The sequence below is a fragment of the Lepidochelys kempii genome, chromosome 2 (genome assembly GCF_965140285.1).
Source record: "Lepidochelys kempii isolate rLepKem1 chromosome 2, rLepKem1.hap1, whole genome shotgun sequence".
Classification (NCBI taxonomy): Eukaryota; Metazoa; Chordata; order Testudines; family Cheloniidae; genus Lepidochelys; species Lepidochelys kempii.
The window spans coordinates 107727561-107739853 of NC_136381.1; the positions used below are offsets into that span (position 1 = coordinate 107727561).

At 39.2% G+C, this 12293-nt stretch overlaps 1 protein-coding gene across 12 annotated transcripts in view; it reads right to left on the minus strand.

Annotated features, from left to right (window-relative positions):
• LOC144930211 (uncharacterized) overlaps positions 1–12293 on the minus strand; it is a 778762-nt gene that overhangs the window by 753445 nt on the left and 13024 nt on the right. The gene's annotated exons all lie outside the window — the stretch shown is intronic.

The window sequence follows — 12293 nt, forward strand, 5'->3', positions numbered from 1 at the left end:
GCCGCAGGTCACCACCACTTCACACCAGGCCACCGCTTCCCACAGCTCCCATTGACCGGGAACAGCGAACCATGGCCACTGGGAGCTGCAAGCAGCCATACCTGCAGACACTCCAGGAAAACAAAGTGTCTCACGGCCTACCCAGGGCTTACCCTCAACAAGCCATGAACCAAGTTTGGGAACCACTGGACTAGATGATCATAATAGTCCCTTCTGGCCTTCAAAGCTTTCAAGAAGAGAGTGAGTTGAGGTGGTGTAGAAGTGTACAAAGGTAGGTAGTACGTATGTGGTTGGTGAGACTACGTTTTGAATGTAATTTTTGTAACTGTTCTTATGTTGTTTATGCTCCGAGAGAGTCTACAATCAGAACATCTTGTAAATAAATGTTGTTTTGTCAAGCAAAACTATTGCAACACATCCTCAATTCATTTCAGAATTATTCTATTTTTAAATGTCACAGGAGAAAATAAGTTATATTTGCTCCAGAAATCTCAGATGTTTAATGAACTGTTTGTTACCATTCAGATACTGGCAGGTACCAAAGAGGTCAGTGGATAATTAAGATGTCAAGCTATTGACTGTTACTTTGCTTGTCCGGCTACATCTCATTTTCATGGGATATTGTTAATATTCAAGTATAGCATTAGATCTGCTAAGACAAAAAGCAGTATCACAACAAACTCATGTCTACATTCGTTATTCTAGAATGTTACGTCCTCTAATGCAGTGGTCCCCAAGCTTTTCAGGGTTGCACCCCCCCTTACCCCGCTCGCCATGGGGGCTGGCCCGAGTGGGGTTGTGGCTCGGAGAGGTGTGGGGGAGACATGGACAGGAGTAAGGGGGCCGAGGCTAGGGCTGCCGCGTAGCTCGTGAAAGCAAACTACTTCCAAGCATGTTTCCTGACAAAGTAACTACTTTGTCCCATTCACCACAGAGTTACTCCAATATCTACTATTCAGAAAAGAGTGCTCTTGCCTATGTGAACACCAGGGTGCATAAAAATATTTTTAAAAAATATATTTTTATTTAAATTGTTATTTAAATTAAATACAGGGTTTTTTAAAGTCAATTTATTTGAAATTAAAAGCCTATGTTAAGACAAAATCTCTTAAAATCATTTAAATTTAAAAAAATATTAAGTAGTTCTTGTTTGATGCCAAGTTTTGAAGAAAGTCAAACCACTGACATCACTGGTTAAACACCTAGAACTACAGTTTGTTGAAGAGCTGAACCAGTTTTTGATATCAGTGGTCTCTTAAGCAGGTGCACAGAGAATATTTTCTTCTAATTTAGTTCAGTTACGAGTTCATTCAAATTAAGAAACCAGTTGGGAGCTGAAAAAACAAAGGTTTTTTTCCCCTTTTCCAATCTATGAATGAAAACTAGGTATGAGGATGAGATGAATTACTTCTAAAGTTCTTCAGACATGGTGACCAGAACCAATCAATTCAATATAGAAAATACAGATAGTACTTCCTTTGTTTAATAAATCGATTAGCTTTAAATACAAAACATATTTGATCTACTTTTTTTCTTATGTATCCAGCACTTTTAAGGTAGGATTATTTAATACAAAAAATTAAATACTGTTTTTGTGTATTTTAATTGAATTTTCATCCAAAGAGAGCTTGACGCAAATCACAAGTTAAAAATAAATAAAGAAATAAATAAATCCTCATCTAGTAAATAAGAAATGCATGATTCATCAATTTCTAACATAATAAAAAAAGTAAAAATTAAAGATCTAATATAAATTAAACTATATAATTGCTTAAATGTGTATAAATACACTGTACCCTCCTGGTTAGCAAAAAAAGAAGCACTAAATTAGTGTAAAGGCTATATTTAGTTGCAAATCAACAAGTTCTATTGGTTACCAACCAAGGAGAAAAATAACTAAAAAGCAAAACTTGATTAAAATTGACTATTTAAATCAAGATTTCCTATTTGCTGATTTAACTGTTGATTAAAATTGGTGCTTTAATTAACTTTGATTTAAATCAATCTAGCCTGGACAGGGGTACAGAGTGGGCATGTACAAGCATCAAACACCCTGCTCAGTAATGCCAGCCTCAAGAGATTAAAAATCATGAGATTGGCCCCACAAATAGTGAGATTTTAAATAATCAAACCGTGTTTTTTAGTCTGTCTCTTGATTTTTTTAAACACTCTTCTCCTCTTGCGGTTATTTGTGAGAGATAATTTCAGGTTGAAAAGTGAGCCTTTCATTCACACAAAAATCCAAGCCTCTCTCTGGCTGCTCAGAAGGAGACTTCACTTACCCTCTCTCCTAGCCCCTAAGAACAGCAAACATTTCTTATTACTACCATACATTTCCTATTATTGTCTTGAATCCCCTCTCCCCCGTCTCACTGCCTCCTGGGGTTCTCACCTTCCCCCCAACCAGCAACACCACCTCCCCAACTTGTTGTCTCCCTCCCCGGACTCTCCTTATCCACCCTTACACCCAGAGGGGGCTGCCATTCTACCCCCCTCCCGCTCTCATCGCCATCATTGGTCCTCTGCACCCCTCTCAGCCTCTCTCCTGCCCGCACAGTTGTACCCACACCAGGCACCCAGCAACCTCCATTAGTTTACAAGTTACATCTGATAAACCATTTTTGCCATGTGAAAGCAACACATCAGAACAATCAGTCATATGATCCTTGCAGTTATTCCCTGATCACAGACAATCCAATGCCCACATGTCCAGATGCCATAATCTTTTCTCTTTAAAAATGTACATCAGATATTTATCAGCTTCCATCAGATCTCCTTTACATAACTGTGATCCATTACACTCACAAACTTTGCACAGAAAGTTTATGTTGAGCTGCCATCTCTACATGTTGACCGGTGGCTTCTTACTCACTTGGAGGGGAACTTGGCCACTTCCATCAGCAAGAGGCCTCTTCCCCCATATTCCTTCTCCTGACTACAGTGTCCTTTGCTACTGAATCCAAAGCAGGGACTATTCCAAATGCACTGCATTGCAGCATTGAAGAACTGAGCAGCTAGACACTAATTCCTAGCTTTCTGTAAAATGCTTTGAAATGAATCCATGAATGCTTCGGTTTTTGCTTTGTAAGTATCGTCTGACTCGTCTCAGACACATGCACTACCCATACTGTCTGTAATCCATAACAGTTAACTCCGCACACAGCAGAATCTCTCCTCTGAGTACTCAAAATACCACACAGTGTACTATTTAATATGGGGTGCAACATGGGGGCATGCAGGGAGCCCAATCCCCACCCCAACAGTTTGTTGAAGTGCTAAACCAGCTTTTGACAGCAGGTAGCCTGTTCTGCAGTGCAAAGAAAATATTTTGTTCATTTCAGTTTATTCGAATCACTATATCGTTAATTTATTCAAAGTTAAGAAACTAGATGGGATTTGGTAAAGCAGGAAAGCTTGTTTTCCTCTTCCAATCTATAAATAAAAATGAAATCTAATAGCTCTAAAATCTTGAAGTACATGGCGACCAGAAACAATCAGTTCAATTCACTAACTACTAACAATACTTTCCTTTGTTAGTTTTGAGACAAAGTGGGAATTTTCTGCAGTATTTTTATGAGTTCTATGTCTGCCTCAGTTTTCTCCTATTCTTTGAATTGCTACCCAGTCATGGGAAAAGGATTACTTCCTCTCAGGGCAGACTCAGAGACATAGGCATGTCACCACCCTGTCTGTAATAAATAGAGTCATTAAGGAACTGGCTGAAACTGACCCAGATCAACAAAGGGTCCATAGAGACAATGCAAGTTCCAATGACTCAGAAATCAACACTCAACAGCTGGACACGCCAGCCAAGGGGGTTGTGAACTCAACATGGGCCTGGCCTGGAGAACAAAGGACAAAGGTGTTCAGCAGAGAACACGTGTGAGCTCTGGAAGAAGCTGGCTCTCTCATCTGGGAACTGATTCAGGGCTTGTCTACACTTACTGGGGGATTGACGAGTGTCGATCGATGCATCGGTGCTTGATTTAGTGGGTCTAGTGAAAACCCGCTAAATCGACAGCAGATCGCTCCCCCGTCAACTCCTGTACCCCACCGGATTGAGAAGAGTAGGGGGAATTGACGGGACTGTGTCTCCTGTTGACATTACATAGGGTGGAAACAATGGTAGTAGATCTAAGATAAGTTGATTTGAGTTACGCTATTCATGTAACTCAAATTGCGTAGTTAGATCGAATTTCCCCTGTAGTGTAGAAAAGGCCTCAGAAAGGAAGTCAGAGAGGGAGGCAGAGCCTGAAAAATTGAGTTCACTACAGTTGGTGAATTGTGGCTTGACCAGAATGGACTATACTTTAGCTTTTGTTTTTCTGTGCTAACCTAAGGGCTTCCAATGCTGAGTTCTAGTTGACTAATCAATCCACTCCGCTGTTTGGGGTGTTACTGCAAATACTTACTGGGGAGTGTACAAGTCTCTATCCAGGGCAGGGTGGATACAAATCCATTTTTTTAATCAGATTTGTTTTATTTAAATTGGATATTTTTGATAAAATTCTTTCTGAGGAAAAAACATATCTATAGATAGTTTTAATTAAGATACATTATAGCTCAAAGATATCTCATCATGGAATAGGGATTATAAATTCTAATTCTATAGTATGAGATAATATATTCATGTAATGTTTAAGAAAAGTTTTGCAAATGAGTTCCAATGGTTCATGGATTAGGGACCCAATCTTATGGGGTTGCAGCAGCTTCTGTATAGATTATTTAGGTTAATCTTTCTATCTACCCAATGGGACTCAGTGCTCAGTCTAGATACCATCAGAGATGCTTAGTTTTGCAGTTCTCAAACTGTGGATTTGTGTCTCCAGAGATAACATGCTTGTTAACAGCAAAAATGTTTTAAATAAATAAAATAAATAATATACAGAGGGGAGAAATAAGAGACTTCACCCCTGTTGTCCCTCTGCAAATTTGTGTACACAGAGCCAATCCCTTACCTCTCTGTAAAAGTGCAAAGTTTCAAAAAGTTCAATGAATAGAAGAGTCTTGGGGGTCGAATAGATCTGGACAAGGAGAAGAAGTCTGGAGATAAATGTGAGAAGAGAGGGACAGGCAGTAGAAATAAAAGTGAACCTGTTTGAGCAGCATATCCAGAAGTGTTGAGGTGTAGCTGTCATTGATTTGAGATCTGCCATACCATTTTCTCACTAGAAGGGAAAACCTATAATGGCAGCAGGCCATAAAAGAGACCCAGGTTGGGAATATTTTAATGAAGTTCCTCTACCTGTGGGTAAGACAGGCATGTGTGCAAAAATGCAAACAGTGCAACAAAGAAATGCAAGGCCTGGTTGCCCGAATGAAACATCATGAGATGTGTTCCTTCTCAGGAGGAAGCTGCTTTGAAGATGCTGAAAGGAACATGTCTGAACATGCAGGATCTTCAGGTTGGTAAAGTATTTTCTTTCATGCTTCTTTCTTAAGGACTGCCCGTCTTCCTTCTGGACGATTCTTGAATTCTCATGTTTGAGCAAAAAATATAGTTGTTACTCTATGGTACTATCATTTTAGATGCAGTTGTGATAAAAAATAAATAGCTGAAATAGGCAGATCTTCCTTTTACAATTTCACCTTTAAAGTAGTACTGAGTGTCAGTGAATGCAACGAGTAATACTAAATCAGCAGTATGGTAATAATAATTAAATAACTGCACTGACTTATTTTGTTTAGGAAAATCCATCCTCAACATACAGGATTCTGAAAACTATCCACCTTCAAAATCACCATCATTTTCTATAGTTTCAGAGTTATCTGCCTATGACAGTGTTTCAGTCACATCATGTATGTCACATAGCCACAGTATATCACCTGTAGCAAAAAGAAAAAAAAATCTTCATCATCCAGAAACAACAGCAGGACAGTGGGGTGGGAATAGGTATTGTTTCATATTCTCTGTGTATATATAAAGCCTGCTGCAGTTTCCACGATATGCATCTGAAGAAGTGAGCTGTAGCTCACGAAAGCTTATGCTCTAATAAATTGGTTAGTCTCTAAGGTGCCACAAGTCCTCCTTTTCTTTTTGCGAATACAGACTAACACGGCTGTTACTCTGAAACCAACCACAGATAAGTTTGTGATAAGAACGAGCAGATTACAAAAAGAGGTAACTGATGAAAAAACTGCCCGGTTTGTTTATGCAACAAACTCTCCTTTCCCAATGATTGAGAACCCACACTTCATTAACATGGTTCAGTCATTAAGACCAGGATACAGTACACACAACAGAGCAGATGTCGCAGACAAATTACTGGATAAAGTGTATGACAGAGAAATTAAGCAGTGTTCAAAAGGTCTAGAGGGTAAAATTATTAATGGGTGGAGCAATGTCCACAACGATCCTGTTGTATGTGCTTGTGTGACAACAGAAGAAGGGAATGTCTTCCTTGCAGAAACAATCGATCCATCAGGAAATGCACACACAGCAGAATACTTACAAGAAAAGCAGTAAAAGCAGTAACAAACTGTGAAAAAAAATTCAAATGTCTAGTACACAGCTTCGTCACAGACAATGCTGCAAATGTATCCAAGATGAGAAGAAATTATTTAGAAAAGAGTAAAGAGAGTCCCAAGCTAATAACATACGGTTGCAGTGCTCATTTGATGCACCTCCTAGCCAACAACTTCAGTGTTCCAGAAATAAAGGCTAATGCTGTTGAAATTGCAAAATACTTCCATAACAACCACTTTGCATCAGCTGCTCTGAAAAAAGTGGGAGGAACCAAGCTAACTCTCCTATAAGATGTGCGATGGAACTCAGTAGTGGACTGGTTTGAGCACTGTATCAAGAACTGGCCTAATCTGATGACAGTTTGTGAACAAAATCGTGAAAAAATAGATGGCACTGTCACAGCCAAAGTTCTCAACATTGGGCTTAAGAGAAGTGTTGAACACATGCTGAGTACCCTGAAGCCTATTTCTGTAGCCTTGAACAAAATGCAGGGAAATAGCTGTTTTATTGCTGACGCTGTTGAGATTTGGAAGGAACAGAGTGAGATCTTAAAAAAGAGACATATGCAATGACGGAGTTATATTACAAGCATTAAAAAACCGAATGGGACAAGCACTATCTCCAGCTCCTTTTCTTGCAAATATTCTCAATACTTGGTACCAGGGTCAAATCTTAACGGCTGAAGAAGAGGAGTTGGCTATGACACGGACATCCAGCAATCATCCCTCCATAATGCCAGCTACAATAAACTTCAGAGCTAAAGGTGAACCATTCAAGAAATATATCAATGAGTGCGGTGGCACCTTCAAGACTAACAGATTTATTTGAGCATAAGCTTTCATGAGTAAAAAACCCATTTCTTTAGATGCATGGAGTGAAAATTACAGATGTAGGTATTGTTATATTGACACATGAAGAGAAGGGAGTTACCTCACAAGTGGAGAACCAGTGCTGACACGGCCAATACAATCAGGGTGGATGTAGTTCACTCCCAAAAATTGATGAGGAGGTGTCAATTCCAGAAGAGGAAAAGTTGCTTCTCTAATGAGCCAGCCATTCCCAGTCCCTATTCAAGCCCAAATTAATAGTGTTAAATTTGCAAATGAATTTCAGTTCTGCAGTTTCTCTTTGAAGTCTGTTTCTGAAGTTTTTTTGTTGAAGTGTGGCTACTTTTAAATCTGTTCTAGAATGTCCAGGGAGATTGAAGTGTTCTCCTACTGGCTTTTGTATGTTACCATTCCTGATGTCCGATTTGTGTCCATTTATTCTTTTACCTAGAGACTGTCCAGTTTGGTCAATGCACATGGCAGTGGGCATTGCTGGCACATGATGGCATATATCACATTAGTAGATGTGCAGGTGAATGAGTCCCTGATGGTGTGGCTGATGTGGCTGGGTACTCTGATGGTGTTGCTAGAGTAGATATGGGGACAGAGTAGGCAACGAGGTTTATTACAGGGTTTGGTTCCTGGGTTAGTGTTTCAGTGGAGTGGTCTGTAGTAGCTAGTGAGTATTTGCTTCAAGTTGGGGGGCTATCTGTAAGAGAGGACTGGCCTACCTCCCAAAGTCTGTGAGACTGAGAGATCGTTTTCCAGGATAGGTTGTAGATCACTGATGATGTGTTGGAGAGGTTTTAGTTGGGGGCTGAAGGTGATGGCCAGTGGTGTTCTGTTATGTTCCTTGTTGGGCCTGTCCTGTCACAGGTGACTTCTGGGTACCCATCTCACTCTGTCAATCTGTTTCCTCACTTCCCCAGGTGAGCACTGTAGTTTTAAGAATGCTTGATAAAGATCTTGTAGGTGTTTGTCTCTGTCTGAGGGATTGGAGCAAATGTGGTTGTATCTTAGGGCTTGGCTGTAGACAGTGGATCATGTGATGTGTCCTGGATGGAAGCTGGAGGCATGTACGTAGGTATAGCGGTCAGTAGGTTTCCCGTATAGGGTGGCGTTTATGTGACCATCACTTATTTGCACTGTCAGGTCCAGGAAGTGGATTTCTTATGTGGACTGGTCCAGGCTGAGGTTGATGGTAGGGTGGAAATTGTTGAAATCCAGGTGGAATTCTTCAAGTGCCTCCTTCCCGTGGGTCTATATGATGAAGATGTCATCAATATAGCGCAAGTAGAGTAGGGGCGTTAGGGGACGAGAGCTGAGGAAGCGTTGTTCTAAGTCAGCCATAAAAATGTTGGCATACTGTGCGGCCACATGAGTTTCCATAGCAGTGCCACTGACTTGAAGGTATAAGTTGTCCCCAAATTTGAAATGATTGTGGGTGAGGACAAAGTCACAAAGCTCAGCCACCAGGTGTGCCGTGGCCTCATCAAGGATATTGTTCTTGACAGCTTGTAGCCCATCCTCATGTGGCATATTGGTGTAAAGAGCTTCTACATCCATGCTGGCCAGGATGGTGTTTTCAGGAAGATCACCAATGCATTGTAGTTTCCTCAGGAAGTCAGTGGTGTCTCGAAGACAGCTAGGAGTGCTGGTAGCATAGGGTCTGAGGAGAGAGTCCAAATAACCAGACAACCCTGCAGTAAGAGTGCCAATGCCCGAGATGATGGGGCATCCAGGGTTTCCAGGTTTATGGATCTTGGGTAGAATATAGAATACCCCTGGTCAGGGCTCTGGGGGTGTGTCCAAGTAGATTTGTTCCTGTGCTATAGCAGGGAGTTTCTTGAGCAGATGGTGTAGTTTCTTTTGGTACTCCTCAGTGGGATCAGAAAATAGTGGCCTGTAGTAAGTGGTGTTGGAGAGGTGCCTGGCAGCCTCCTGTTCATAATCCAACCTGTTCATTATGACTACAGTACCTCCTTTGTCAGTCCCTTTGATTATAATGTATACACACACACACACACACACTATATGTTTGCTGATGATGTTTTAAAGAAAGTCACACCAGTGAACTGGGGGAAGTCACTTAAGCACTTGAATTCAGAGACTGTTGAAGTGATAATCTCACTTTTAACAGCAGTAGCTTCTTCTGCCGCTGTAGAAAGAATATTTTCATTCCAAACTGAGAAATCATTTGGGACCTGAAAAAGCGGGAAAGCTTGTTTTTCTTTTCCAGATTATGAACAAACAGGAAAATGAAGGTGAAGACGACTGAGTTAGCTGCAGAAGCCAAATATTTTAAGTTTCTCATGTTGACCTGGCCGACACAGTCGATTTAATTTTTCTTTTTTTTCAAGAAAAATATTTCATTTAACTATTGTAGCTAAAGACAATTTTAACAAAAACTTTAACAAAAATTTTTTAAAAAACTTGAATGTTTAAATTCAAAAATTCATATGCTTATTTTGTTAAAATATTATATGTTTGCTGTTGAAGAAAAAAATCCAGAATACATAACTAAAACAATTTAAATGTCTGTCTGGTGATGTTCTCCTCCTAATACAGCATGGAAAGAAAATCCTCCAAATATTAATGATTAACCTGTTGAATTGCAGATAGTTCACCTCCCAATGACTTCATAAATATCTGCTTCAATTACTTTTGGTAAATGAAATAACCAAACAACATTCATTTTCTGACATAGCTGTAAAACTAATCTGAAAAGTTTTCAAAATAAATCACTTTAAAAATGTACAGTGTATACCTTCTAAAAATGAAACCTACATCTATCTCTGAGTTGTGAAGAATATGTATTAAGGTTATTACAACCAACAAGAATCCACATTTATGTAGAAATCCATGATTAAATCGAGCCTTCCTGACTAGTGATTTAAATCCATTTGATTTAATATCAAATCCAACCTGACCCACAGTCTAACTCATTTGGACTTGCTGGACTCTGAAACCCAGAGGCTCAGTCTAAGACTCTGTGAAGCTGCATGGCCTACCCTGAAGGAAGAGTGAGACCCTGTGGGGGTCTGGCACACTGAGAGAGTTCCTCCAAAAGACTATTTAAAAGCTGAGGTGTAGCACAGAACCTGTGGATCCATGACAAGTTTTAAATGTAAGAACATGTTTTAATAAACTTATTTTTTTTCCTTCTATATCCAGCACACTTACGTTTTTATGTTACTAATAAAAATGCTGTCTCTGCTGTATTTAATTGAATTCAAATTTCCATTCAAATAGAGCTTAATACAAGTCACAAGTAAAACACTCACCATAATCTAGTATGCAAGAAATGCATCACTTCTAACATAATAAAAAATGTAAAAATTAAAGACTCTGAATATATGTAAAATAATCTATTTAATCACTTAAATAAATGCATATAGAAGTAAGGTATCCTCCTGGTTATCAAGGAGTAACAAATTTAATGTAAACTCTATATTTAGTTGCAAATCAACATGTTTTAATGATTACCAAACAGTGAGACTCAACCTTTCTTTAGGAAAACAACAAAAAGTACAAATGCAAAATATGATTAGAATAGATTATTTAAGTCAAGGTTCCAGTTTGCTGCTTTAAATCATGATTAGTATCAATAATTTAAATGACCCTGCATTGGTGCCTAACTTTAAGCACTTAAATAGCCTCTTTTTCAAAGGTGCTGAGGATCCATGCCACTAGTCAAGTCAATGGCAATTACAGGTGTTTGGCACTGCAAAGTGAAATATAGCCACCTACGTTTGAACTCTTTGACCAAAAGAAATTGACTGGAACATTGCAGTTACTGGTTTTAATTTCTGAGTGTGCAAAAGCTTTTATGAATTAGGTGAGTTAACATGAGTTTTAAAGGAGGCATTTGAATGGAAAATTAATAGAGAATTTCTAGTTAATCCTGAATGCTTAGACATTTATATTGTGACTGGATCCAAAAAGCAACGTGAACAAGAACTACACACAAATTGTTATTGTTGGGAGCAGGAAAGAGGTGTTTTGTTTTTGTTTGTTTTTATATATTAAGTTTCCTATATGAACACATTGTTGGGAGTACTTGATCTGCTGCCATGCAGGGAAAGTGTGCCCAAAGCCTGGTCCCTGACCACCATAAAAACCAAAGTGACCTTAGTCCTTTGGAAGGTAGGATCACCAACTGTTTCCAGCTACACCGTATGGCTGATGTTCAGAAGGGAACTGTGGGGATCCTCATAGACCCACTTAGTGTGAGGCAAGGTCACAATTACATTTACTCTTTGAAAGTGGTGGAAAGACTTAAAGGGAAATTGGAGAAAACCAGGAGATACCCCAAAATATGTCAACCTTTTCTCCTTTCTGTTTACTTAACCATTTCCAACGTTTTGGAACGTTTGGGGGTCTGAAAATATGTCTGTTAGTCTGTTTAAGCATTATTAGCTCTGAAATAATTTTGGACTTTAAATGTTGTGGGTGAAAATGACATGCAACTGCAGTGCTATACCAGCAGCCAGTATATTCAAAACTGCGAGACAATCTAGTGTTTTCAGCATCCAAACACTTACATCTCGTGTTTTCAAAAGAAGGTATAGTGCTTCAATTTCTGCTATAGCTCTTCTTGAGATACTGCTGATAAAACACTGGAATTTCAAGAAAGATGGTAATCAGAATGACATGGATATCCGGTGTCTTGCAGCCTGCTAGAGCTAGAAGTAATTGTTGTACCACACACCAGTGTAAAACTGAAAATTCCAGCTTTGCAATGGCATATAGTATTAGTTCTCCAACCCTGGTGTTTCTCAAGAAATCTGACTACCCCAGAACAGATGAAATCTCATTCCATTTCTGGCAGCTATGTTAAGTTGCCCTAAACCACAAATTTTTTTTTTTTTTAAGTAGGGGAAAGAGTGTCTAAAACATGTGCAGATAATTTTAAAGTCAGTTTAACTGATCAACTTTAAATTACATTATAAATTCAAACTTTTAAAATTCTCTCAAGTGGCATGTGCATGAAAAATTGC